Genomic DNA, 27658 nt, shown 5'->3' with positions numbered 1-27658 from the left:
TATATATATATATATATATATATATATATATATATATATATATATATAATTAGTATACTGTATATACTATATACAACTACCATAGGAACACCACTGATCAAAATGAACACCTCCTACCATGAACACTGCATCTGCAAGGCCACCAGCATTGTGGCTGACACCCCCCACCACCTCCACCCCTCTCATAGACTCTTTGCCCTCCTGCCATCTGGCAGAATTTACCAGAGCATCTGTGCCACCACCACCAGACTCCAAAACAGCTTCTCCCCTGAGGCACTTAGACTACTGAACACACTTCTTCCCCTGGACTAGTCACCTGGAGTGGTCAAGACCCTTCCCAACACCCACCTTCATATGACCGTCACTGTACTTCTGCACTTTATAACAATATCTCATGGACTGTATTATGCCATCAGATACAATGCACTCATCTCACACTGTTGTATATTTGCATTACCCTATAGTATGTAGTACTACTTAACATACTACTGTATTGTGTGTAACACAAAGGTCCAGGAGTAAACATTTTACAGACATTTTGTTGTATACGAGTTATAATGTGCAATGATGTACACCATTTAATGACATTTGATGTATACAAGTTATATGGAGACATGACAATAAAATCTCATTGAGTTGACTTGAATTAGTGTATCATTCTCACCACAGTAGTGACACTGACATCATAATGGTGTCATCATAATAGTGTGTTGTGCTGGCAGTGATATTAGATGGGAGTGCTAAAATCTAATATTTGTCAATAGCTTGACAATGAAGCTGTTAGGGATGAGCAATGTATTACATTAAAGTTTGCAATGATGGTGTAAAAGGAATGATGTGGGGCAAACTAACACACACACACACACACACACACACACACAGCTGCATTCCAGACATCCATAATACTCTCCCAGCTTCATGCTGTGCTTCCTAGAATTACCAGAAAAGCTGTGACCCTTTCACCTTGGTCATGTGCATTAAACCCACAACTGTATTTTACGTGCACCTTCTTGATCACTGCTGATGATGTCTCGCAAAGTGGGCCCTAATGCATACAAAATATTTCACTCTGTAATCAACTGATAAGACGGTCACTGACAGTCTTCTCTTCACTGTCTCTATTTTACAGTTCTGGGCAAGAAAAAATAAAAAATAAATCAGCCCCAGCTTTGCTTATTTGCACCACTCTGTATTTTTATTACAACCATTGGTGGTGCTATTGCACTTGGTTCCACAATAGTCCAAAAATAATCTTCCTTAGGATATTTATTAACAACGCATAATCTGTAAATACCAAAAAACTTACATTGGTTTATTTTTATTCTTGGAAACAACAGTGCAGCTTAGCCCTGCTAGCCCATTTATACCAGCTGCCCCTGTGCACTGCTGAGTGTATTGTGCACAGCAGTGTTTCTGGGGATTTTAACACTCCATGTCTCTGCTGGGTTGAGACACCAAAATCTCCAGCCATCAGCAGTCCTATGGACAGAAACGGTCACGGATGAAGGGCTAGAGGAGAAACAACACTGACTTTGTATACAGTAAGTACCATACAGTAAAATACCATGATATTTTAACTTTTTAAAGTACACTTCTGTGGATTATTTCCATCTCATCACATCCCACAGTTTTAGTTGTTCACCGAGTGAAACAATTGAATGTTTGCATCCCACACAGAGATGAGAAGCATGTGATACGGACCCAAAATCAACACTGTTTAACAAGTGCTGATTCTGATTAAACATTTGCATGGGTTCCTCTGTTTATCTTGTCATGAAAGATTTATTTGAAATGTTTAATAATGTTCACAGTGCATTCTCATATTTGCACAGTGCATCATGGTACTGCACAGAGATGATTATAGAGAGAGAAGAGATAAGAACGTGTACGACAGAGGCAGAAAAAGAAGAGATAGAGAAAGAGAAGGCCATAAGTGTTTGCATATTAAATGTTGGCAGTAGTAGGAGAGTCAATCCAGAGTCAAGGTCAGTTATTCTCATACATGTCCTCTGAGAGTTATATCACATCTGTCCACTCTGCTGCCCATCTGTAATTAATCTCAATAGCCAGTCCTTTATTTCATTCTCATTTACTGGTCACTGAGAGTCACCACTAGTGACTAACTACAAAGTTAACCCTCCTGTTATCTGTAATGGAAAACATAAATTCCTGAATAACATTCTATAAAAATCCCAGTCAGCTACACCAAATACTTACCAGTAATTGCAGTCAGAATCTTCCTCCTGGCCCTGAATGTAGATATGCCCACTTCCTCCTCTCCTCTAACTGAAAGAGGCAGAGAAAGCTAGAGAGAAGCTCTAGAGAAATTATTACACATCTTTCTTAAGTAATACTAAGTGTAGCACCAACACCTTTCAGTTATGATGGCAGCCTCTGAGGGACTAACCTAATCTCTGAGCATACAAAGAACCAGTATATAAATAACTCCTGGAAAAGCTTTTATTTGTTCACCTAAAAGTATAGTCTGCTGTTTTAGTAGTTACAGTCTTTAAAAGGGGCTAGGATAGGGGCCTTTTAGCAATGTTGTAGTAAGAAAACTTGTAGGATTCTGCAAAGAAAGATGAGGTTTGGTTTGTCTAAGAGTTGTTTTCAATCTGAATCCCCAATTAAAAAAAGTCCTAACAGCCTTTTGGATATATGACTTACATATTGAAATACTTATGTACTTGCACCAGATGCACGTTCATCATTCATTTATCTTCAGTAGCCACTTTATGCTGGGCAGGCCCACAGTGGATCCAGAGCCTTTCCCAGGGACACTGGGTGAGAGGTGGGAATACACCCTGGATGGGGCACCAATTTATCACAGGGCATACGCATTCACATACTCATTCACAATTAGGGGCAATTAGTTGTCTCTGATTCACCTACTGGCATTTTTTGAGGGGTGGGAGGAAAGTGGAGGTGGGAGGAAAACTCCACACAGAAATGGGCTTAATGCAAGAGTTTATCCAGCAATTGCACCCACTGGATGAACCAGAGCTGCAGCCTTTCACAGCTGTAATGAACTGACTTGCCCTCTGTAGCCCCTACATGTACCAGATTGACTGCAGTATGAAGTGTCAGGAGGAAATCACTCCAGACAGACTGAATATGAGGTGAATATGAAAGCTTTTGAGATTCAGAAATTCAGGCTGTGTATGCTGAAGGTCAGAGACTGACGCAGACATAGTTTAAACTCATGACTATGACTATGTGAAAGTCTGAGAGGGGGATCTGGGAAGATACGTGCAAGCGTACAATGAGAGGAAGAGGATCCTTGAATGATTCAGGAAGCCAGAGATAGACAGGAGTCATGACATTGGGTTTTACATTGGAATTTTATTCGGAGTCTTTAGCTCAAGTGGAACTAATTGATGGCACAGATGGACTGGTGTTCTGGGAACGTAAACAAATTGATCCAAAGCCTTCTGTTTCGACTCCAGATTGATCAGAGGCTCGACCATATTTCAAAACATATTTCCATTTTAAAAACTAAAAACATAAGACTGATTTCAAATCCCGACCATAGCATTTGTGTAATGAAGCCCTGTAATGTCCAAAGATGTGTTCAAAGATGTCTTTAATTTAGCCTTGTGCAGTATATCCAGCTTCGTTTTGCTTGTGTCGCATCATAACAAGGTTGTGCTTATTACCTCAAACTTAGATCTTTGATGTTCTTTCATTGGCTTATCCACTGATTGGTATACCAATCTATTAACCAATATACTGGCAGCACAGACTAAGCTTTGACTAAACCTTCAATCTGAAATCTGTTGAACTGCAATCTGTAGGCCATTTACTCTCTTCCCAGCTTAAGCTTTCCCCTGGGTGACCCTTGTATTATCACTTTTTCAAGCTTGTTGAGAAGAGCATAGCATAGAAAGACATGTTTGTGTAACAGCCCCACTTACATCAGCTAGATCCTTCAAAGAGAGAAAGCAAAGCTGAGGCCACACTCCTCACACCGGAGTGTATTACATGCATGAAACAAGAACGCCAGTGAGAACAGAAAGCATGGAAGAGAGCAATAGTTTGCTGATGAGGAGCAGGAGAAGGCAGTGGAGGACGATGAGGAGGAGTAATTATACGGCTCATGTAGATCCTCAGCTCTTTGAGAGCTCCATGGCTATAGTAAGAGAGAGAAAAACATGCACATCGCATGTTCATCCCATTATTTTCTTGATGCGTGAAGCAGAATTTATTCATTGAGTGTTGATTTTTTTTTAAGCACTAATAGATTTTAGGCTAATGACCTAAATCTGTCAACAATAAAAACAGAAACACACAATTTCAAATGCTCTTCCAATGTAATTCAGCACAGGGCTCAATAGCCTCATTAGAATTATTCACTTGAATGTTAATAGACTGTGCTGCCGATATATTTAGTGTCAAGTATACTGAGAAAACCTCTGTCTCTCCGTCTTTCTGTCTTTCTCTCATAGCTGGTAATTGGAGTTCAGAGCTACACAGCGGCTTTGCTGCCCTGCATGACAATAACATTCATTTGTTATTAGCGCTGTGTGTACTACAGAAAGAGGAGTGTAGTATGTACATTAGTACTGCAAATCCTCTCAGCAGGCAAGGACACAGGATTTATGAGTAATGAAGAGAAGTATGAGCTGATGGATTGTTTCTGAGAAAGGGTCTGTACTTTGTAGATTGTTTTAAATTAGTGTGTGTGTGCACCTGGTAATTATTGAGGTAGGATATGTAGCAGCAGAGGTTCACACTGCGTCGCTCCTTAACAGTCTCAGCAGGCATCCACTTGGAGAAACTCAGTCCACTCCATGTGTCAGTGGGGGTCCGAACTCCCGTCACTACCGGCTTTTTCTGCATGGCTGCCACACACACACACACACACACACACACACACACACACACACACACACACACACACACACACACACACACACACACAGTGAAATAAAAGGCAAAACAAACAAAAAAAAAGACAGATGTACAGTAACATTGAGCAGCATTTTGAATTGTTGTGTGTGTCTGTATGCGCGCGCGTGTGTGTGTGTGTTTTGCAGCATTTTGAGCTCCTGCTGTCTGAATTCATTATTAAACACCCCAAACCTAATTAAACACCTCAATAAAAAAGGAAATGTGCTGCTCGCTCTCTCTCTCTCTCACGTATATGAGTTTCTGAATCTTTGTGGTCTCGTGTGTGTGCGCGTGTGGCAGATGGTTCACATCGACTCTGTAACTTGCAATTCCATTAATCTCTTCTCTGAGAGCATCAGCACATTTGGCACACAAGTATTTAGACTTCTTTGAAAGTATATTGTGTGACTGTGTGTGTGTGTGTGTGTGTGTGTGTGTGTGTGTGTGTGCGTGCGTGCGCGCGCATATATTTGTGCAGTATTTTAGTAATTCACATTATAGCATATGGCTGTATGTGAAAGTCCTTCTGTGTATGTGTATTTAGCACTCTTATGACTCTGGTACAGTGTAATACAGAAATACTTGTTCTGTTTGCTTTGCTCATTCACCTGCTGTGATGTTTAAATGGCTCCCTTATATCACCACACCACCATGTAGTGAGCATTTGTGTTTTGTGGCCTAGTCACCACGAGGAATACCAACTATATTCAGCTCTGATCTCTGAATCAGACAACATCGATTTCTAGATACTAGAGAACTGAAAGTTTGCAAAAAAACTGAACTGTTATATTTTATAACTAATGGGTAATGTAACACTCAAATAGCTCTGTCTCAGTTTGCAACACTTTTCCTTTAAATTTACTATTTCCTTCATTCATCTTCGGTAAGCGCTTTTCTCATGGTCAGGATCATGGTGGAGCCTATTCTGGGAACCATCGCAGGGCACCATTCACACCTAGATGCAATTTAGCATAGACAATCCACCTACCAGCATGTTTTGGGGAGATGGGAGGAAACCAGAGGAACCAGATATGGACAGAAACTCCACACAGGCAGTAACCCAAGCTCAGGATCATACCAGGGACCCTGGAGCAGTGAGATGGCAATGCTGCCCACTGCACCACCATGATCTGCTCTTTACTAGCTTAATGATCTGGTGCTTTTTTCTCAGTCTGTCCATATATGAAGATTACTCACACCTGTCCCATACTATTAGTCTCACGATGGTACATTACTCAATGTATTTACTTTCATTTGTTTCGTTCTTTTCATAGCAAATTCATGCATGTTTCTTGTTGTCGTGTTGAGAATTTCCAGTTACTAGTTCCTTGCTCTCAGTGCCTAGACATGTAGAATATGATTTTGAACTTTACTTGACTGGGTTTTGTCCTTGAATATGAATGTGTCCAAGTCAAGACTGTTGGATAAACTCCAATAAAGCTTTCAACTGCATCCAACTGCCTATGGCTGACTGTCTAACTAACTTTGCCAGACAAGGATGTTGCATGCATTTGCAGAAAGTTGCATAATCTCAGCATGAGAAAGACTTGATGATGGAAACATCAAACAACAAGATAAGAAATATGTCTCATATTGGAAGGTCTGAAATCTCTTATTTGCTTTACCTTTGGATCATTTGATCAAGAACGTTGGCCCTTTTATGAGGTGGGGAAATGAGCTGCATCAGTCAGACAAATGGGCAACAAAACCTTCAACAGCCCTCAAGAACCACAGAAGTACAAACTCCAGGGGGTTTACTTACAATAGGACATAGAACTTGAGTTCTTTACGTTGTTTCCTGAATCAAACAGAGCTCTCGGGAAGGGCTTCTGAGTGGGTGCATATTGTAATTTTGGAGAAGACCCCTGACGTCCAGACCACAATAAAGACAAACAATAAATACCTCAGAGTGAAATAGTAAAGATTATATTAATAAATATTATATTAATAATTTTAACAGACCATATTGCTTCACATCATTCTGCAAGATTGACCAATTTGTAATTTTGATTTAAGATTCAGAATTAAATAAATCACATATTAAGTATCATGTCAAAACATGTTTGGTTTGGAGTAATGTTAACTAAACTGTAAATATCTATGATTATTATAATTATATTTAAGGCTATGTGAATGCAGAATGCAAAATGGCGAGAAGCTACACGATACACTGAACCATGCTTTGACACTTGAATGAAATACATAACCTATGCTGCAAAAGATATTTGTATATGTATGACCAATGTATGACCAATCATATGCTTTGCAACATTTTGGAAGTGACTTCAGTCACAGTTGAAGGCCAAGAAGAAAAATATGCTGAACAGCTGATTGTGCTGATGCTTTGCCCTCCATTGCTTCAAGATACTGATAAACTTAAAAAGTGTTTGAACTTTGAGTACAAAGTTTGGTACCTTTTCTACCATCAGCATTTATGAATATGATATTTACCTAAAATAATAATTGTACCAGGGAACGTCAAGACTTTGTATGTTCGTGCAAACGGAAATGTTAATGGTAATATGCAATCTGCATTTTTATTTGAATTATGTCACAATTTATGCGTCCACAAATAGAAAATGCAATTGCAAATGTAATTTGCAATTACTTTTAAAATTTGTCCAGAAAATACTTCCATACAAGATAGTCTGTTGAAACAATACTTATTTGTGTGTCATCAGAACTCAATAAAATAATTACAAACCAAAAACCTAGCAATATCGTAGAACTCAGAAGCCAATATAAACAAAATTCCCTCTAACTATAAAGTGAAGTAACTAGTCTAACCAAAAAAAAGAAACAAAAAAAAAAAATACAATTTCTTCCCTCACTCCATTGCTAACCCAAAACCAAGAGAAAACTGATTAAATGTAAATGGCACCAATGTCTTACTAAGCACTATTTACAAAAAGGTGGTTACTGGTGTGTTATGTACAAGATATATACAAACGAAAGAACCGAATCCAAAGATGCAAAGCTCAATCAAGTTTAACAACAGGCAGAGGGTCATACACAGAAGAAATCCACACACGTAAGGGGATGTAGACTGACAAGTTTTAAATACTACTACATCCAGAAAAGTCCACTGAACCAATCCTAAAGCACAAAGTGGAAGCAAGGCGTGTAAGAGTTGTGATCTTCCAATTACAAACCAGAAGCAGGAACGTGACATTGGGCCGGAAGGAGGACAGAATGACGAAATATAGCCATCCCACCATTGACACATGAATAGCACATAGAATAGACAGAAATACAATCGAGCTATTGGCTAAAGGTCCTCTGAATTAGTTTTTAAGAGTGTTAATGGTCCTACTTTACCTGCCTTAGGTAGAGTTTCTTGTGATGTTCCCTTGATGGATTCAGCTTCACCATCCAAAGGCCCTGCAGTCTCAGCCTCGTTTACCAAAAGCCTGGGTGATCTCTGCACATTCCCCTGTATTGGACTGCATCTTCTTATTATGTTATGTATATACTCTGTCTTAGGCACTGATTTTGCTAATGTCCCTGGGTCTGTCTCAGTCTATGCTACTGGGTCAGAACCTAACTCTTATCAAGTATCTACCCTAGCCTCATAATTGCTCAGAAAATGGCCATTTTGAATATCCTGAGGGATTTATCTAACCAATTTGAATAACTAGGTTTTTCACAGATGGCCAAATTTCCAGGCCTGATGTAGCCACATTAAATTCCAATTAGACATTTAGTGACAATAAGTGCTTCACATTATTCACACCTTTTCTAGTTTAGCATCTGTCTCTCTCAGTCCCATTTGCCCTCCTGAGGAACTAGTCATCACAGGCTTAAAATATCTGTGCATAATTTCAAACTACCTTACATTTCAATCGTTGCAGTTCCCATGCTGTAACAATATAGAAGTCTGGAAGTGACTCGGCTCACGATCTTCATGATTAATATCATTGTCCTTTTTTACCTGCGACATGTGAGCTACCTCGATCCCTAATCCCTAGCCTAAGAGCCAGTGTTAGATATTGAATCACTGTGCCATTACTCAGATATTATTCCTAGGTGCTCAGCTTCCTTTTCACTTATAAATTGGAGAGTTATTTTGGGATACTTTAATCCAGTGGCAACAAGATGTAGTGACAATGTTGACTCTTCTTTGTAAATCTGAAACCCGATTTTATTCAGATGTACTGCAAATCTGAAACTCGATGATGTCTCTGTCTTATATCATTCCCATCTGTACACACACTCAACTTTAGGAGGGTCCCCTGCACAGGAAGGTATTTCCTGTCTATCCATGACTACTTTTTATATTTCAGACTACTTGTTTGGGACATGTACTGCATATAACCCATCTCTGAATACAAGGAACTTCCCTTGCAAAAACATATTAATGAGACTTTTGGACATATGTTGTCCTAAGTACTGAATGCAGCACTAAGCCTTTACTCTTCTACACCTGTATACTGTAATGATTTATAATCCCAATATCTGATGTCATGCAAAATAGGATGGGTTCCCTTTTGAGTCTGGTTCTTCTCAAGGTTTTTTTCTCATGTCATCTCAGGGAGTTTTTCCTTGCCACTCTTCAGATCTACTGTATATCCATATTCCTGTACAGAGACTTTGTGACAATGTCTATTGTTATAGTGCTATAGAAATAAAGCTGAAATGAACTGAACATGAGGGTTATTATACTTTATACAACAGTTAGTGCTGGTCCACTAATTCAATTGGTCAAGCGGTGTTCCAAGAGTGCTTATATGTGATATAAACCGCACCAGGACATTTCACTGTGTGTATCACTCTCTCGTCTGTGCTCACCACATAAAAATCCACTTCTGGTTACTACAGGAGTGTTAGTGACATCAGCAGCAGACGTGGCAAACGATACTTTTCAGGAATATAAATTTTGACTTAAAACATGAAAGCTTGTTAGATGCAGATGAAAAGGAAGAAAGGATGCCAATTTTACTGGAAGCACCTTTAACGGGAACATACAAATCAATGCGAGTTAGCTAGCCAGCTAGCCAACATGCTATAAAGTGAGTGTGGCTTCTTCAGGATCTATTTCAGCTAGCAGAGGAAAAATAAACAGAACATTTAGCCATATTGTGTCCAAAATGTCACTTACCTTGTAAATTTCTTGTTTATAGAACTGCTATATAAAAGCAATATCAAACTCATAATCATGTGGTTATAGTGAACATCGGCACGGCTGCGATTTGGCCCTGCCAATATTGAGTATACCCGCATGACAGTGAGTGCGATATTGCTTTTTGCTTGTGTGATATTGCTTAAATGAAGTATGTTTTCATTCAAACAGCCACGGCCTATTCCCAGTGTCTCTTTTCACCCATCCAGAAGAAGAATATATACTGGCAGACACATTCTCCAATTTATGTTAAGTTTGGCAGTAGATCAGAGATTACGGACCTCACAACAGTGTCAGAGAAGAACATTAAATGTTATAATGCACCTCTCTACTGATATGCAGTGTTTTTATTTAGTTTTGTTCCTTAGGGAAACATGAAGATCAGAGTGCAGAACTGACCATATACAATATACATGACTATATAAACCATATTTTTGACTCTTTAAATCTAAACTAATATCTTAACGCCTACACAAACTGACACAAACTGACACAAACACACACACACACAGTTAGAAGCGGATGGCCTTTCTATTAAATGCCACTAAAGCTGTGAGGTGAGTGAGCCTCTCAGCTGAGAGTCGCTGTTAACACGTCTCAGTGTATTACTCACACCGCTGTGTGTGTGATTGTGTGTGTCAGTGAGAGAGAGGCACTTGGCGTATGAGAAAATGATTCTAAACAGGAGCATGTATGCGTGCGTGTGTGTGTGTGTGTGTGTGTGTGTGTGTGTGTGTGTGTATGTGTGTGTGTGTGTGTGTGTGTGCACGTGCAATTTGAACAGCAGAGATGGTGGAGAAAAAAGGTATCAGATACGTAATCCATCTACAAGCCTCAAATATCAGCATCACAGCCGCGAGAATCCGTCCTGTAGCTGTGATGCAATCAGTCTACAGCATCAAATCTCATCCTGAGCCATTGCTAAAGGATATTCACCCTCTATTTTTCTATTCATTCTTCTTTTTCTCTCTTCTCTTTTGGATTTCACTAGGACATTTATATAATAAATCATTTATTTTCTCATGCCTCAACAACTACATTCCAAAACTAAAAAAACAAACAACAACAACAAAAACCCACCAGTTTAACAACCAGTTATTTTTTTTTATACCACATCACTCTTGAAATCTTGACTGGTCAGCAGGTGTTAATTAATTTTCTATAATAGCAGCTCTGTCAGTGGTGCCGGCTGCAAGACAAATCACAGCTTTACTGTATATTAATGTGCTCATTCTAATATGTTATTGTTTCTATAGCAACGGCTCATTTGCATGGTGGAAATGGCCTTGTATGGTGGACATAATCAAAGACTAATAAAACATATTGAAAAATGTGTTATTTAACAAAAGAAATATATAATCACTGATACCGTGAGGTTTTCTGTAAGGAGACTTTTGTTTAAGGAAGGAGTCTCCAGTGTCAGCACTTTTCCTTTACATTTTCCAAAATATATGCTTTGTGCTTTGTGTTTCTCAGTAACATATTCTTGCATAGATACTCTTGCATAGATGTTCCATAACATTAAATGTAAATATAGACAGATATAAATGTGTAATATGTTGTTCTTTAGTACATAAAAATGTAACATGTTGGGAAATTGCTGTGGTATAAGAGAAATGAAACACTTTAAGAAAAGTGTTTGTAGGAAAATAATCAACGCTGGGGTACATTAGGCCGTATCACACCACTTTGTCGTGCTTTGTTCCTTACTTAAGTCATTCTTCAAGTCATTTTTTAATTCACCAAACCAAACAACATTGCTGAATATTTGATACACAGCCTTAATCAAATGTTTTGATGTAATTCTATTATAATGAGTATAAGCACAATTAAAAGGCTTGTAAGACTGCTTTAGGATATTTGCTGCAGAAGCAAGCATTTAGCAGTGAGGAGGCTATTGGTGTCAAAAAATGACAGTAAATCAGTGGCAATTTTTTTTTTTTTTTTGGCAAATCCAAAACCTAGTAAACAGGCAATCTCATTCAGAGAGACATTTCAGATAGATTATTGTATGGCGACATGAACAAACATGGTTAAAATTTCATCACAAGATTCACAGTACCATACGATGTCTCATCTTTTTTTCCTTACAGTTCCTCACTGTTTCGCTGCTGAAATTTGATCAACCATCTCTAGTCTGTGAGAGATGATTTAGGGGAATCCAAAGGAAATAAGACAGGAAGAGAATGGAAACAAAAATAAGACAAGAAAAGGGTCAGTTATGAGAGAAACAGATTATGTGACAAATATATTATATAAGTGTCATATATAATATAGTGTATATAAAGTAACAGTATGTGTATAGTTGAAGACTAATGAAAAATGCATTATTCGTTAACTACTATGAATTACTGAACTACAGTTAAAAAAATAAAAAAAGAAAGAAATATACATAAAACGTACAGTCTTGAGAGTGCTGGGGGGAAAATCAAAAAATATTAATAAAAAAAGTCAAATATTAAGAAGTGTACAAAAACAAAAGCCTATATCTCTGTATTTAAGGACTGTATTTAATAATTGGCCAGTATGTGTGTGTATGCGTGTGCGCGTGTGCGCGTGTGTGTGTTTCCCTGTGATGGACTAGCATCCCATCTAGGGTGTATTCATGTCTTGCACCTAGTGTTCCCAAGACAGGCTCCAGTGCAACCGCAACAATGACCAGGAAAAAGCAGTAACTGAAGATGAATAAATCAGTGAATAATTGGCCAATCTGGACTTATCAATTGGCCAGGAGACCCTATGCATCTTAAAGGCAGGTGAACTTGGAGGGTAAACCTGTTAAGCATACAGATCAGAAGACTCATAGGCAGCGTTAGTATTAACTGTAACACAAATCTACGATGTGCTTCAAGTGCATAGTTACAGGCCTTTTCCAGTTAGATCTAGATTCTTTCCAATGGAATGCCAAACATTTCTCAATTCACACCGACTTATTTTTAAAGTATTTAGCCCCTTGGCTGAAGTTTTGCAAAAGAATTATATTTAAATGTATGGTTAATACGACAGCATTGATCGAAGTCTAGGAGAGCAAAAAGACTGCTGCAGATTCTGATACTCCCAGATCTCCGAGTCCCAAGTGTGAGGGAGGAAATCAACTATATACAGTTGATATAAAAAGTCTACACACCCCTATTAAAATAGGTTTTTCTGATGTAAAAAAAATGAAACCAAGATAAAATCATGTCAGATGTTTTTCACCTTTAAAGTGATATACTGTAGCAATCAACAAATTTCAAGTGAAAAACAAACAGAAGTGTTTTAGGGGGGAAAAAAGAACAAGAAAATGTACAATAACTTGGTTCCATAACTGTGCACATGCCTCAACTAATACTTTGTTAAAGCACCTTTTGCTTGTAATACAGCTCTCAGTCTTTTGGGTAAGAGTCTACTTGGCAATTTTATTCTACTCTTTCTTTGAAAAATTTTTCAGATCTATCAAATTGAGAGGGGATCTCATGTGCACAGCCCTCTTCAAGTCATTCCACAGGTCTTTTAAACAATTTAGATCTGGGCTCTGACTGAGCCATTCCGAAACATTGATCTTCTGAAGCCATTTCTTTGAATTTGATTTGTTTCGGGTCGTTATCGTGGTGGAAGGTGAAAAGTTTTCCTTCATCTTCAGGTAACAGAGGCCTGCATGTTTTGTGCCAAAAAAAGATTGGTATTTGGAGCTGTCCATGATTCCCTCTATCTTGCTTACAGCCCCAATCCCAGCTGAAGAGAAGCAGCCACATAGCTGGATGCTACCACCACCATGCTTCACCATGGGTATGGTGTTCTTTTTTTTTTTTTTTTTTTTTAAATGAGAAAGGGCTTCCATCTAGCCACCCTACCCCATAGCCCAGACATAGTGAAGAATATAAGCGATTGTTGTGACATGCAGGGAGTAACCAGTACTTGCCAGATATTCCTGCAGCTCCTTTCATGTTGCTGTAGGTCTCCTGGCAGCCTCCCTGTCCTATTATTGGTAATGTCACTGTGGTGTCCCATTTTTTTTCTACTTCTTGATGATGGGCTTCACTGTGTTCCATGGTACGTTTAAGGATTTGGAAATTCTTTTGTACCCCTCTCCTGATCAATACCTTTTCACAAAGATCCCATACTTTATAAGCTTTTAGCAGGCCATGGCTTCAGCATTCAGATGAAATCAATGTTGCTTGCTTTGTCACATTAAAAGGTGGGAAATGATCTGATGTGGTTTATCTTTAGCTTCATTTTTTATATCACAAAAACCTGCAAATTTAACAAGGGTGCGTAGAGTGAGCGTAAAGAGTGAGAGAGGCATAAATAGATGATGGTGATGGTGCAATTGGCAATACTGGCATTCTCACACCTGACTATACTCTTAACCTGGTGACTTTGGATTCAATCAAAATATTATTAAAGTATTTGAACTTTAACTTGAATACCATTTCCACATACTCTGTGGAAATGAAAAAAAAAAAACACATCCTGTTCAGTCCTGTTCACACAAACACATGGTCTCACATAACACACTTGAATCAAAATGTATATGCCACATTGACTCAAACTGAACCACATCATTTAAGGGGAAAGAAAACTACATAAGGACGTAATAGAAATGGTCTTATCTAAGATGTACAATTGCATTTATGTTTGCTTATAGACAAACGTACACACATGCACTCACACATGAACAAAAGCATTAGTCAAGCACAGAATTCACAGAATTTAAAATAAAACCTTTGGAAAAAAACAAGACAGACTCCACTGGTCTCAAAAAAGTATGAGAACTGTGTTGTGAATGAATAAATCTGTCTGGCCCTATATCCATTGTTAATCATGGCCTGCAGTCCACATTTATTACATGTTATCACACTTGCAGCTACTCCAGAGACCAGCTATAGAAAGACACAGCCTAACTGATTATACTGCTGGTGAATTAAAATGATGAAATTTGAATTACTATGATTGTGACAGTGTGTAGAGAGGATTATCTCTACAGTAAGAGAAAACTGGGAATTAGAGAATTATTCACTGCTTCCTTAGTTTCAACACCTGATAATCTAACATAGATACTCAAGACATTTGCTGTAATTACAGGCTGAACTGTCACAAACCATCAGTGTCCACCACTGATTGCACTCAGCAGACAGGTGTCCCTTTGAGCTGCAGTTAACACAAACACTGATTCCAATCACAATGACAAGCATCACTCTGCCTCGAGTGCTGCTTTTCGTTTTGCCAGCAATTACGAGCGGAGCAGAATTAAACTGCTATTTCTCTGATTGTGGACCCATCATCACTAAAATGAAGCTTTGGCCTGTGCCAAAATGCCAAATCAATTTAATGCATGTGAGCCCAGAATCTATTTTTTCCACTCATCCGCATTTTCAATGTGACTCATTAACATGCCAGTCAAATTATATATTAATTCAATTATATTACATTATATTGAATCTAAGAGCCTGCACTACTTATTAGCATTAAAAGGGTTTCCAGTTTCTTACCTGAATGGAATGAGTAAAGGCAAGGCATAAAGCATGCTCTGTCACTGGGTCAAAGCATATCTGAATGCTTTGTACACTTTTCTGGCCTCAAGATTCAGAAACTTTAATTGGTTCTATGCATGCATGTGTGTGTATGAACTTCCCTACTCTGGTTTGAGGCAGTGTTGAGAAAATAGGATAATTTCATGGAAGGGCTATGATAAAAGGTCCATAATTGGTTGTTTGCAGTGTTAGTCAAATGGCCTTTACCTGTGCTTCTTGCCCACATTTTGTGTCCAAAAAATAAAGATAAAAAAAAAAAAATAAAATACCAAACACGAATGCATGCAAGACTAGCAAGCAGGTTGTGGGAAAACAGAAGCATTTTTCCCCCCAATTGCCTCCCCTGCACATTATGCAAAATATTGTTCTATGGTTGGTTGTTCCAGCAATTCCAGTCCTGTGAAAGTAAGCACCTATGTTAAGCGAAAAAACTAGCAAACTCTTTAGCAATAGCCCATGTATTCATTTGGATTTAAACAGTAAAAACTAGTCATAGAGCAGCAGTTTTTAATCCATGAAGGTTTGATAACTGTGGGCTCAGCTATTTAAAAGCTCATGATGATGAAGTGACTAAACCTTTTAACATTTAATAGGTTAATAAATGACTCAATTCCAATTTCATAATCAATGTAATGTTACAGACAATTTTATAATTACACATTTTTGCACTCATTACAAATTCTTCATATGGCAACACCAAGACAAAATGGTTCACAGCCAAATCCTTTGGAACAGCTCAATGAATTTTAATTACTGAAGTGATTATCCTTCCTGAGACTATTAAAAGTTTTAAATATGATAAATTGAACATAGCTGAACGAATGTTCCTTTTATACTCACATACATCAGAGTGTGTGATGCATTAGCAATTAATTTGTAATATATGACAGGTTTAACAGTGAAACCAGTGAAACAGTGGTACTCTGCAGTTAAGTGTGATGTTCAATAGTTGGCAGATCTCATTGAAAATCCTTAGAATGAGGTGAAAAATATCTCCCAGGATTTTGTTTGTATTATAATCTTCATGGATATACTATACAAAGGGTGGCTCTCACAAATAGCACAATGAAGTTAGCATAGTCCATTTACCAGATGTGAGTACATCAACTCTGCCAGTTTTTTTTTTTTTTTCCACTGGACGTAGTGGTGTCCAGTGACATGTGTAAACCCGCACTATGAAATATGCAAAGTCTGCACTGTGTTCCAGGTTTGCTCTCTGAAGCTTCCACCAATGTGGCCCTGGATGTAGAGCACAAGTTGCTGAATCAGGAAACCAGCATGGCCAAACAGACTGGCCATAAGACATTATGTTACCACATTACCCACAAAGGCTCTGTTGGCCTTACGCAAGCCCGAGACAAGGAGACTCACACACTTTGCCCCATAGCAAGCACCTGAGTTCTCCCCTACCACTAAGTGGTCCCAGAGAGTACATCCATGATCTATGAAGAGCAAGAAAACCTGTCTTACCCAAACACCACTACTCAACATACTTTCAGAAAAAGAATGGCGCTTCTCTCAGATTCTAGACAGAGGGCCCAACTACTTCCTAAAAACTCTTTCCATTTAAATTTCCAAACCCTCCCTTTCCATTTGCCTGACAAGGTGTGGGTGTTGCTGATTGTGCTTCTTCCAGGCCAAGCTGGACAGGGTCCATGTCTGGCCTCACAAGGTACTGTGTGCCTTTCCACCTCTACTGCCGATTCTGACCTCAATGCATAGAATTCAGCGACCAGGCCACAGTCCTACCTGGCGGGTAAGACTTTTGGGTTCCAGTGCTACTTTTGCTAGTAGTCAGAACACCTTATTGATTTCCACCCCAACCAGATCTGCTATCCCAAATGAACAGAGAGATTTGGCTCCCCCATCCAGCTTACATGTTCTTGCAGAGACTAAGGACTGCAACCTACTAGTCAAGGAAGCACTCTTAAATGCTAGAGTTACTAGTTCTCTAGCCTTGTATGTCCTTTAGGTAGAAACACTTGATCTGGTGCACAGCCCAATCCCCAAAATACTTCTGGGACTGCCAGACAGTAGCAAGTCCCAATCTACACTAGACAGCTACACAGCACTACAGAATGCGTGGGGGGCTCTCTAGGGGCTCATAAACTTATGACCTTCTGAAAGATGCAAGGCACCTCTATCCACCATGATTCCCCAAGATCCCAACATGGGGACCCTTAGGCTAGAGTTTCTTAAGGCCCTGCCTCACAAGTCCAAGTAAAATGCTAAACTGAAATAGATGTCTTTAAAAACACACTAACCATAGATTAGTGACAAGTGTGAAAACTGCCTACCAGATCTAGTTTTTTCAAAAGTTGTTTGATTTTTTCCCCTTTGTATAAATCTCCATTTGAAACAGGAAAGGTGTAGGACTGCACTTTGACTGGTAGCCCTGTCTCACTGCCAACATATCAAGCAGCAGGATTTTTCTCCTCCTAATGTAATGGCAAATTTAAGCTTAAATTGAATTACTCAAGGAAACAATTCAATGGTGTAATTTAGCTATCCTCCACACCTGTGAGTAACTGCTTGCCACACCAAATACAGCTGTTTATCAAAGCTGAATTTTATTGAACTTGATGCCCAAAGTGCAAAATCCAAGTGGTATGAAACATCTCTGGGAAAGGTAGCAAATGTTTGGCTGATGAAAAGCAATTATGCCACTCATCAACTGTAGAACAAAATCAGTTACTGACTGATTCATGTAGACCCAGTTTTCACATTATCAGAAGTGAATTGATTTGTTCTTATCAAAGTTCAATTTTTTTTGTCTTTATTTTGTACTTTTAAGCATACTCATTCTCTCTCTTGGCCAAGGAGGACACTGATTGCCCTCAATAGTGTAAACTACAACATCATTAAATATTAAATGGGTACATCCATTAGGCCCTTGACTGAGACATTCACAGTGTAGTGGCTTCAGGCGTTGTGTTCATTATCCTGTGTAACACATGTTTGGTCAAAAAGTCAAATGGCTAAAATGTAAATACAGATTCTGCGACAATGGTAAGCAGATCTGCATATTCAATTAATGGTGTCTTTGAATAAGTATGTTACAGTCTACAAATATTTTTAGTATACAGTTTTAATTTGCAAATTACATTTGGCTGCTGTTAATGAACCATCTGTTTCATCGTCTCAAATAGCTCATCTTCTCAAACAGCATTAAATAACCTAATGATAAATGATGGGATGCTAATTAAGCCGTCATGTTAATATTGCTCACTGTCTTATATGGAATTTTGCTGTGTGTGTCACCCAAAGTCTTCCGAGACTAATGCACATGAATTAAACCATAGTGCGCTCTTTCCCACACTAATGGCAGTGGTGCACATAGCAATTTTCTGTTACTGGATAGAAATCCTAAAAGCTCTAAAGAAAGTCTTAGTTTGTCTATAATGGATTTATAAGTCTTTACTGGTAGCTAACTGAAACGAAGCGGAGAAAGCACAATGACCAAATTAAACTCATTATTTTGGGGATATAAGCAGAGTATGGAGCAATATGTATGTGTGTATATCTTTTTATGTTTCTTAAGAATAAAAGGTTGTGTTGTGGGGGTGTATGGACACAAGAACAGTCCTTTGACTCTGGGTATGGTTTAAAATCACAGGCATGCATTTAAATCAAGAATGCTTGTGCTGGAGGAGGTAGAAGGTGGAAAGCTTCCAGAAGATTCTTTGGCAAATGACACAGGAATGCAGAAAATGGATAACAATGGGGCTGAAGGAAAATAAACATGCTGTATGCTTCATTACCTGCCAAGGAGAATGACTAGAGAGAGGAACATACAAATCCCTTCTGAAAAGCAGGAGCTTACACAAGCAAAGCTGCTCCCTAGCATGACCAGCATTATGTTAGTTGTTGTTTGTTAGTTACAAGAAAGTAACCAGAGTCACAAACACAAGGTGACTGGAGTTCACATTGGACAATCCCAGATGCCCTACTTCTGGTTGGAGTTCTCATCACCTGAAAATCACTCGCTGCTGATGCTGAGGATGGCCCCACATTGACAGACTAAAGATCCATGAGATTAATGTGGATGGTACCACAATGAAACCATAAAGATGGATGTGGATGTTCTTCTTTGCATAGCCTAGGACTGCAATTACTATGAATAGTTTACAATCAAGTCTCCATCATTGAACAGTTGACAACTTCAGCAAAAGACTTCAAGTTAAAACTATAATGAATTCAGAAATGACTCTGATTCTGATGCTCATGCTCATTAGTTCTGGGTTGCACAATTGCACTTTTTGACTCTATAGTATACAGTTATAGAAGGGAAATTATTTATAAGCACACTATCTGTTGTCACCCAGATGAGAATGGGTTCCCTTTTGAGTCTAGTTCTTCTCAAGGTTTCTTCATCATGTGGTCTCAGGGAGGTTTTCCTTGCCGCCACCACCACCTCTGGCTTGCTCATTGCTCTTTTGTAGTGCTTTTAAGTTTTAGCTTTAAAAAATTGCTTCTTGAATGAATACAGCCATATAATACTGATATTCTACACAACAGCTCAACATACTCTCTCAGACATATTCCCATGTGTGCTCTTTTCTACTTTCAGCTGGCAAACTCACACCTCAAGAGATGAGTTAATTTACTTAGTCCAGGTGATCTGATCAAACAACAATCAGCCAATCATGTGTAGTCCTACAGATCTCTTTAGAAATCAACCAAACAATACAACAGCTACATTACACAGCTTCAGAAGGTTCAGGGAAAGAACAAAAACATACTGTGTGAGGAGAACACTTTTGCTTTGGCCTTTGTCATTAACTGGATTATTTGTTTGAAAAATTAAGTGCATAAAATACAAGTATAGGTAAAACCCATAAGAACCATTTAGCTAGCTAGTGAACTAAGTCCACTGATCCGGTTTTAGCTACATGAATTTGCTTTACCTTTTCAAAACTGTTATGGACCACATTTACAAGCGTCAGTCAAAACTGGAAGTATGTTGACAATCAAGTAGAAAATTGTTAACTGGTCTTCTTAAGGAAGCATAAAATTTGGTGAGTTATTTAGGAAAAGATGAAAAAGAGTATTATGCAACAAAGGAGACTCAACAAAGGGATATTTAAGATTTTCTGATAGTTCGACATAATCAGGCATGCAATAGTCAGTAAACAAACACTCACAGCCAGCGTAAGCAAAAAATCAATTCAGAATGTGGATCACTGAACAAGGCAAGGGACAGAGTAACAATCAGGAGTAAAAACACCCAACACTTACACAGATAGGAGATGTGGCAAGACTTCACAAAGACACTGAGCTTTGCAAGGGTTTATATAGATTTGATTGAACCAGGAAGTGTAACCAGATGTGAATAAGGAACTGTGTTGCTATTCAGGAGACAGTGACCTCTGCTGGTGAGGAGGGGTGTCCTTGGGAGTGTTGCGACAATTTTTTTGTTCAAAATTTCTGACCAGTATTATTCATTGATTGTGAGCACATTAGGTACATGTCCTCATCGCAGGATTGTTTGGAAGTGGAACTGTAATCCAGAGCTTCAAGAGTGTCCTTGTGAACGTCCCAAAAAGGGGCTGTTATAAAGGACTCAAGGATTATTGTGCGAATTTCTCTCAGGCTACAGTCATAATTGTACACATGAGAAAGATAATCTGCTTTAACATTCTGTAAACCAGGAGTGTATGATATTGTGAGATTGAAGGGTATAAAGGATAACTTCAACCCGTGCCACTTGGTCTATTTGCAGATTTAATGTATTGCAGATTTCAATAATCTGAGCTCCCTCTAGACAATGCCTTCACTCCTTTAAACCTGTCTTTACAGCCTGCAATTTTCTGTTGTCCGTGTTGTAGTTTTGATCTTTTTTAAAAATTGGATACATTCACCGGGGACTACTTTGTCTTTGTGAGCACTGATTCTATTCCAACTTCAGACATGTCCACCTCGATGATAAATTGGAGGGCAGGCTCAGGATACCTGAGCAGTGGGGCAGTGGTAAAATGTTTTTCAAAGATTGTAATGCTTGAATGGCAGTCTGAGATCAGTCTAGTTTGTGAGTCCATGCTCTGAGGAGAAAAGTCATAGTAGCATCAATTACATTATCATGCCTGGGCAGCATTTAGCCTTCAGAACCCTGAACTCTTTCTTTTACACAAACTGAACAATTCACATTGGCGTTCCATACATAGTGAGTGATTTCCAGTGGGATAATTGTAGAGAGAAAATTAAATCAGATAAAGTCTAGCTCAGTCATATGGTCATATCTCAGATCATCTGTCAGTAAACAGTGTGACATTTTCTTTTTGACTGGTCAAAGAAGAAAAAGAGAGAGAGAGACAGAGCACTACTTTTTGCATTTGTACTCCCTCTAATAACAAGTCTCATGAGGGGGAAGCTGATACAGACGAATCGTTCATTAATTAAAACCAATTTCCGCTTTCCTCTGTTTCAGTGTACTGAATGGACTCCAAACACCCATTCACTCTCTAATGACAGAACACTACAATTCTCAAGATACTGCACTCTGTGTATGGCTTCATTCGTGATATTCTTAATAGAGGTATGACATGATAAATTGAGTTGTTCCAGGAGAGTTTAATGGCAAAGTCATGAAAAACATCCAGATAGCAAATGACTGATGGACCAGTGACAGCCCACACTTACCACATTTATACTGCCACAGAGTGGTAGACCAACCTAGATATGACCAGATTTGAGCCATGATACGGAAATGCCACAAAAGCATTAGATATATTTGGGTCCACTTTTGTCCCAGATTCTAAATGCCACTTCTGTCTATAATCTGGGTTGCCATATCTGTGAGACAAAAGCGGCCCAGTGGCCAATCAGAAGCAGTCCATTACAGAACTCAAAATATGCCCCTCACAATACTTATAACCTGCTTTTAAATCCCAAAATGATATCATAACCAGATATACTGTAATATTTAGAAAGCAACATGGCACATTATGGGGTGGTCCAGTGGCACAGAGTATTAGCAGGTAGCATTGCTGCCTCACAACTTCAGTGTCCGTGGCTCATTCCTGATCTTGGGTTGCTGTCTGTGCATATTCTCCTCATGTCCATGTGGGTGTTTTCAAGGTTCACGCACTGTCCAAAACCATGCCAGTATGAGGATTGGCTACTATAAATTGTGCATAGGTGTGAGTGTGTATCTACTTGGTGCCCTGGGATGGACAGATGTATGGACAGATGAATTCTTCCACTTTGCCCCCAGTGTTAATGGACAGAAATAGAAACATACAGATGGTATGTTTCTTCATGAAATGCACAGTGATGAAAGGCATTCTGTCCAGAGAATATGAGGTCATTGCTGTTGTGTGAGTGTGGGTGTAGCAATGCTCCTCTCTTAAAGCTGGGCTCCTCGGTCATTTGAAGTGGGAGATATAATAGACAGAGTTTGACATTTGAAAGTGCTTACTGCTTTTGACCATTGTGACATTTTGCCTATTGCATAATGCAAATTATGCCTATCGATAGGCATTTTGAGTTTCAAAAATATTTTTGCATTTTCATTTGGATGGAGATATTTTCATAAATGCTGTTTGTGTGGACAGGAGAAGTAAAAATTAAAAAGTTTGGTGAATTTTTAATGGCTGACAAAAATAATACACATTGACTACGCTAGACCCATTCATGACAGGGAGTCCAAGAGAGCATAACTGGCCATGCTCTCTGGGTGGGTGGGGTATATTTTCTCTCTCCCCTGTCAATCAGAGCAACACTAGCCAATCATAGTAATCTGTGAGCTCATGTATGTAGAAGGGGGTAATTAGCACTTTCTATGAATACACATAGACACATGTGAAGTCATTTGCATAAGTTACACTGACTGACCACGGTTTGGTCCGTTGTTTAGTGGGGTGAGGCACATTCAGCCAGCAAGTATATACTGGCATTTTAAGAAACATTTTTTTTTCTTCTGCAAGAACCAAAACCCCATAAGACCCAAATAATACAGTTATGTCAGCAGTATAAAGTACCTACACTGTCACAAAAGACAATCGATGAGAAGTCTTGAGAAGGAAACAGTGGAACTTTATCAGCATGAACAGTGAACAGTATCAGCATTTGGCAGAGCCCCCAGGAAATTGTGACCATATTGAGGATCTCAATACTAAAACAGTTGCACTGAATCATTTGCTCTGTGTAACAGCACAGTGGGATCTGGTCCAGTCGTGCTTTCAGAGCATGTCACAGATGTTCCTTCCAAACTCTTCTTTAGTCTGAAGCGCAAAAACATCAGACACAGGGCAGCATGCCTTGCTGTCTAAGTCTGTGGTTTTAAAATCAGACCCAGAAGAGATTTGCAGGCGAGAAGATAAGTTCTAGGATTATCTCTAGATCAATGAATATAGCAAGCAGCTAGAAATGAAATGTTGTTTTTAAAATCTGGTCTGATTTCTCTAGACCTGGAAAAGCTTTTGACATGTAAATAAATACTTATTTGACATAAGTATTTGTAGAAGGCTCTAGCAGTGTTTCAACTAAGCCCAGCTCTTATAGCCAAGATTAGAGTTTTGTATTGTAATGCTAAAAGCTAAAATGCTAAAATGCTCAAAGTTAACCATGGTGCTCATTTTAAAGTTCTGAGGGGAATAGGGCAGGGTTGCTGTCTGCCAGGGAAGTTACATGCACTAGCAGTAGAGTCTCTTCTGAAGATCATGTTGGTCAGGGTTGTGGTGGATCAGGAACGTACCCTAGGAACAGTAGGCAGAAGACGAGAATACAATCTTGATGGTACACCAGTCCATCATAGGGCATGATGCACACACATTCACGCCTAGGGGCAATTTACCCCTAGCATAGTGTGTTCACCTACTGACATGTTTTTGAAGGTGGGAGGAAACCAGAGAACCTGGAAGAAAGCCATGTAGACACAGTGAGAACATTCACACAGACAGTAACCTGAGCTCAGCATTGAACCAGAGACCCTGGAGCTGTGAAATGGCAAAGATACCCATTGAAGATTTTTAGCTGAGCCAAAAAAACACAAGGGCTCCTTGAAAATTTTAAGACATCCTCAGTAGATAGATCTGGATGCTACCTGCATGTCCAAAAGAGGATGTTTTTTTCAAAACATTTTTATATGTTTTATTTGTAATAACCTGGTAGCATCTTTCAATGGAACAATTTAGCATGTTTGAACCCACCTCCAGATCTACTGTTCAGCATCCAGAATTTTTTCTAAGGAAGATGAAGGAAAAGGTCTTGTCAAGCACTAATCACATAGAGTTGCAGCCTTTCATTTCCAGTTCTTGAAGATACTTCTCACTAGGCCAGAAAATGTAATGCTGAGGCCATTAGCTCTACTTCAGAAGCTGGAAATTCTGGATATGGATTTATCTTTGTTTTTAATAGACCTAAAATAGAAGCATGGTTTTACAACCATTCTAACATCTTTTCCTTTTTTTACATTACGTTTTAAACTACTCTGTTTCTGAAGATTCAGGGGAAGAGAAACAGCCTCTCTATACCGGCTCTTGAAAGAGCCAGTAATAAAAGGGCTAAACTGGATGTGAAGAGCAAGAGCACAGTGAATCCTTCTACTGAGGAAACTCTTTGCAACAGTGGACTTAAAACTTTGAAGGATTTTGTGGACTTAGTTGACCCTGAGCTTTTTCACCTAATAAATGGTTTGTTGTTATCCCCCGCCCCCACTCAAAGCTGTACAAAGCTTTTGCCTATAGCCTATTGCTTGCTTAAATTATTCACTAAAATCTTCCCCTACATACTGATTAACAATATACTGTTATACATTGCATACTTTATTGTAAAATATTTTAAATAAATTTTAATAAATGTAAAACCATCATGCTACATATTAGCATTAACAAAGACAGAAACAATCCTTGTATCTGCACTTAACTTTCCTTAAAGTAGAGTTTGAAGATTATTCCTTTCATCCTCGATACATTACACACATCATCAGCAAGCAGCAGTGCAGTCGAAACTTCACGCTGCCTCTGTTACACACAGAAGAGATTCATACACATCGCATTATTCTCACTAGAACTATCTCTAAACCCATCCATTCATCCATTTTCTGTACCACGTATCCTACACAGGGTTGCAGGGAGCCTGGAGCCTACCCCAGGGGACTCAGGGCACAAGGCAGGGGACACCGCTGATTGGGTGCCAATCCATCGCAGGGCACAATCGGACACACACTCGTTCACACACTACGGACAATTTAGAGATGCAAATCAGTCTACAACGCATGTCTTTGGACTGGGGGAAGGAAACCAGTGTGCCCGGGGGAAACCCCCGAAGCACGGAGAGAACATGCAAACTCTGCGCACAGAGGTTCAGTGGTTAAGGCATTGGGCTACTGATCGGAGGTCTGTGAGTTCAACTCCCAGCACTGATGAGCTCTTGAGCAAGACCCTTAACACTCAACTGCTCAGTTGCAGCTTGTCTGAATTGTACATTGGTTTGGATGAACAGTTAAGTTTTCTGACACAGGAAAGCCTTCAGAACAGAGGGCTTTACGGATTTTCTGTAATGACAAGCTGCATTTTTTTCCTACTAACTTCGAGAAAGAGAAAAAAGAGAGGCTGCTGGTAAGGGAAAGAGTGTTGATAGATTTTACAACTTAAGTGATATCAGAAAAGATCTTTTATGTATGTATGTACAGTACTGTGATCTGAAACATCTTAGGCACATGCAAAGAAATGCTGTAGAGCAAAGATGCCTTAAAAATAATGAAATTAAATGTTTGTACATTAAATATATATATAAAGAGCAGTAAACAGTAATAAATGAAACAAAGTCAATATTTGTTGTGACGACCTTTTGCTTAAAAAAATAACAGTCTCAGGTACAATTCATGCAGTTTTTTTTTTTTAAAGGAAATGAGCTGTAAGTGTTACTGAGCATCTTGCAGAAGCAGCCACAGTTCTTCTGGAGACTTTGACTGTCGCACTTGCTTCTTATTTTTGCAGCAAAACCCAGCAGCCTTCATTATGTTTTTTGTCTGAAAAGTGTCTCTTATGTAATATGCTGCTTTCTTTATTGACATACAATCATTTTTCTGTAACTTTTAATTTTGTGCTAGAAAATTAATGTTTGGTAATCTAAAATGTTTTTGTACTGAATCAATAACATAGAAGTTACAGAATAAAAATCTATAACAAAGTTTGTACAAAAAAAAAAAACAGGGTGCCTAAGACTTTTACACAGTACTGTATATATGTATGTATGTATGTATGTATGTATATATGTATATATGTATGTATGTATATATGTATGTATGTATGTATGTATGTATATATATATATATGTATGTATGTATGTATATATGTATATATGTATATATGTATGTATATATGTATATATGTATGTATGTATGTATATATGTATGTATGTATGTATGTATGTATGTATATATGTATATATGTATGTATGTATATATGTATGTATGTATGATGTGCTCTTCATTTAAAAAAAAATGTGTTTTTGCAATTGCTGTGGTATAAGAAGAATAAAAGACTTCAGGAGATTTTTGGAAAATAAATAAATGTGGCCTTGAAAATATTCTCATAAACCCTGTCACTTGTTTTTGGTTATTTCTATTTTATTGTCATGAGAAGTTATCTTCATTGTTCATTTTGCAGTAGTAAGTAGAAATCCACAGCACTGGGTGAAAGAGACAGAATGATGTAATGCCAGAGCTGAATATATTAATAATTGCACTTTGTTGCGCCTGCATTATGTTTACTGCAAATGAGAATCTACAGCTGGTGAAGGGATGTGCCTGAGATAAAATAGCAGTATGCAGGTAGTCAAATCATATAACTGGGCTCAGGCTCAGGAGTTAAGGCTGTGCTGGTGACCAGAAAATTGGCAGCACTGTTATTTGAACTCATAGGGCCACGGAATTTGACGCTTAAAAATAGCTCTTGAATCCTTAACTGCTAAGATTTATACTTGGATTGGATTCTGCCTTTAAGTGCACTTGGATTGGATTCTGCCTTTCATCCTTTTTTGGATGAAAGTGAATTTTAAATAAATAAATGTAAATATGATATCACATTGCCACACATTTTCAAATATGACTTGAGATATTAATATAAGCTGCACATCTGCATAAAAATATAATGTCAAGAATGAATGGTTTGACAGTATGATGAACAAAAAT

The 27658-nt window shown here is 38.5% G+C and overlaps 1 long non-coding RNA gene across 1 annotated transcript; it reads right to left on the bottom strand.

Annotated features, from left to right (window-relative positions):
- Window positions 1-1291: 1291 nt before the first annotated feature.
- LOC113530164 (uncharacterized) lies at window positions 1292-20831 on the bottom strand. The gene is made up of 4 exons (XR_004578825.2): window positions 20761-20831; window positions 4690-4841; window positions 2218-2286; window positions 1292-1479 (listed from the first exon to the last, which is right to left on the bottom strand). It is a non-coding gene; the product is annotated as an uncharacterized LOC113530164 (long non-coding RNA).
- Between the last annotated feature and the right edge of the window lie 6827 nt (window positions 20832-27658).

The sequence above is a fragment of the Pangasianodon hypophthalmus genome, chromosome 9 (assembly GCF_027358585.1).
Source record: "Pangasianodon hypophthalmus isolate fPanHyp1 chromosome 9, fPanHyp1.pri, whole genome shotgun sequence".
NCBI lineage: Eukaryota > Metazoa > Chordata > Actinopteri > Siluriformes > Pangasiidae > Pangasianodon > Pangasianodon hypophthalmus.
The sequence above is the reverse complement of the archived record's forward strand: the minus strand, read 5'-3'. Positions and strand labels throughout refer to the sequence as shown.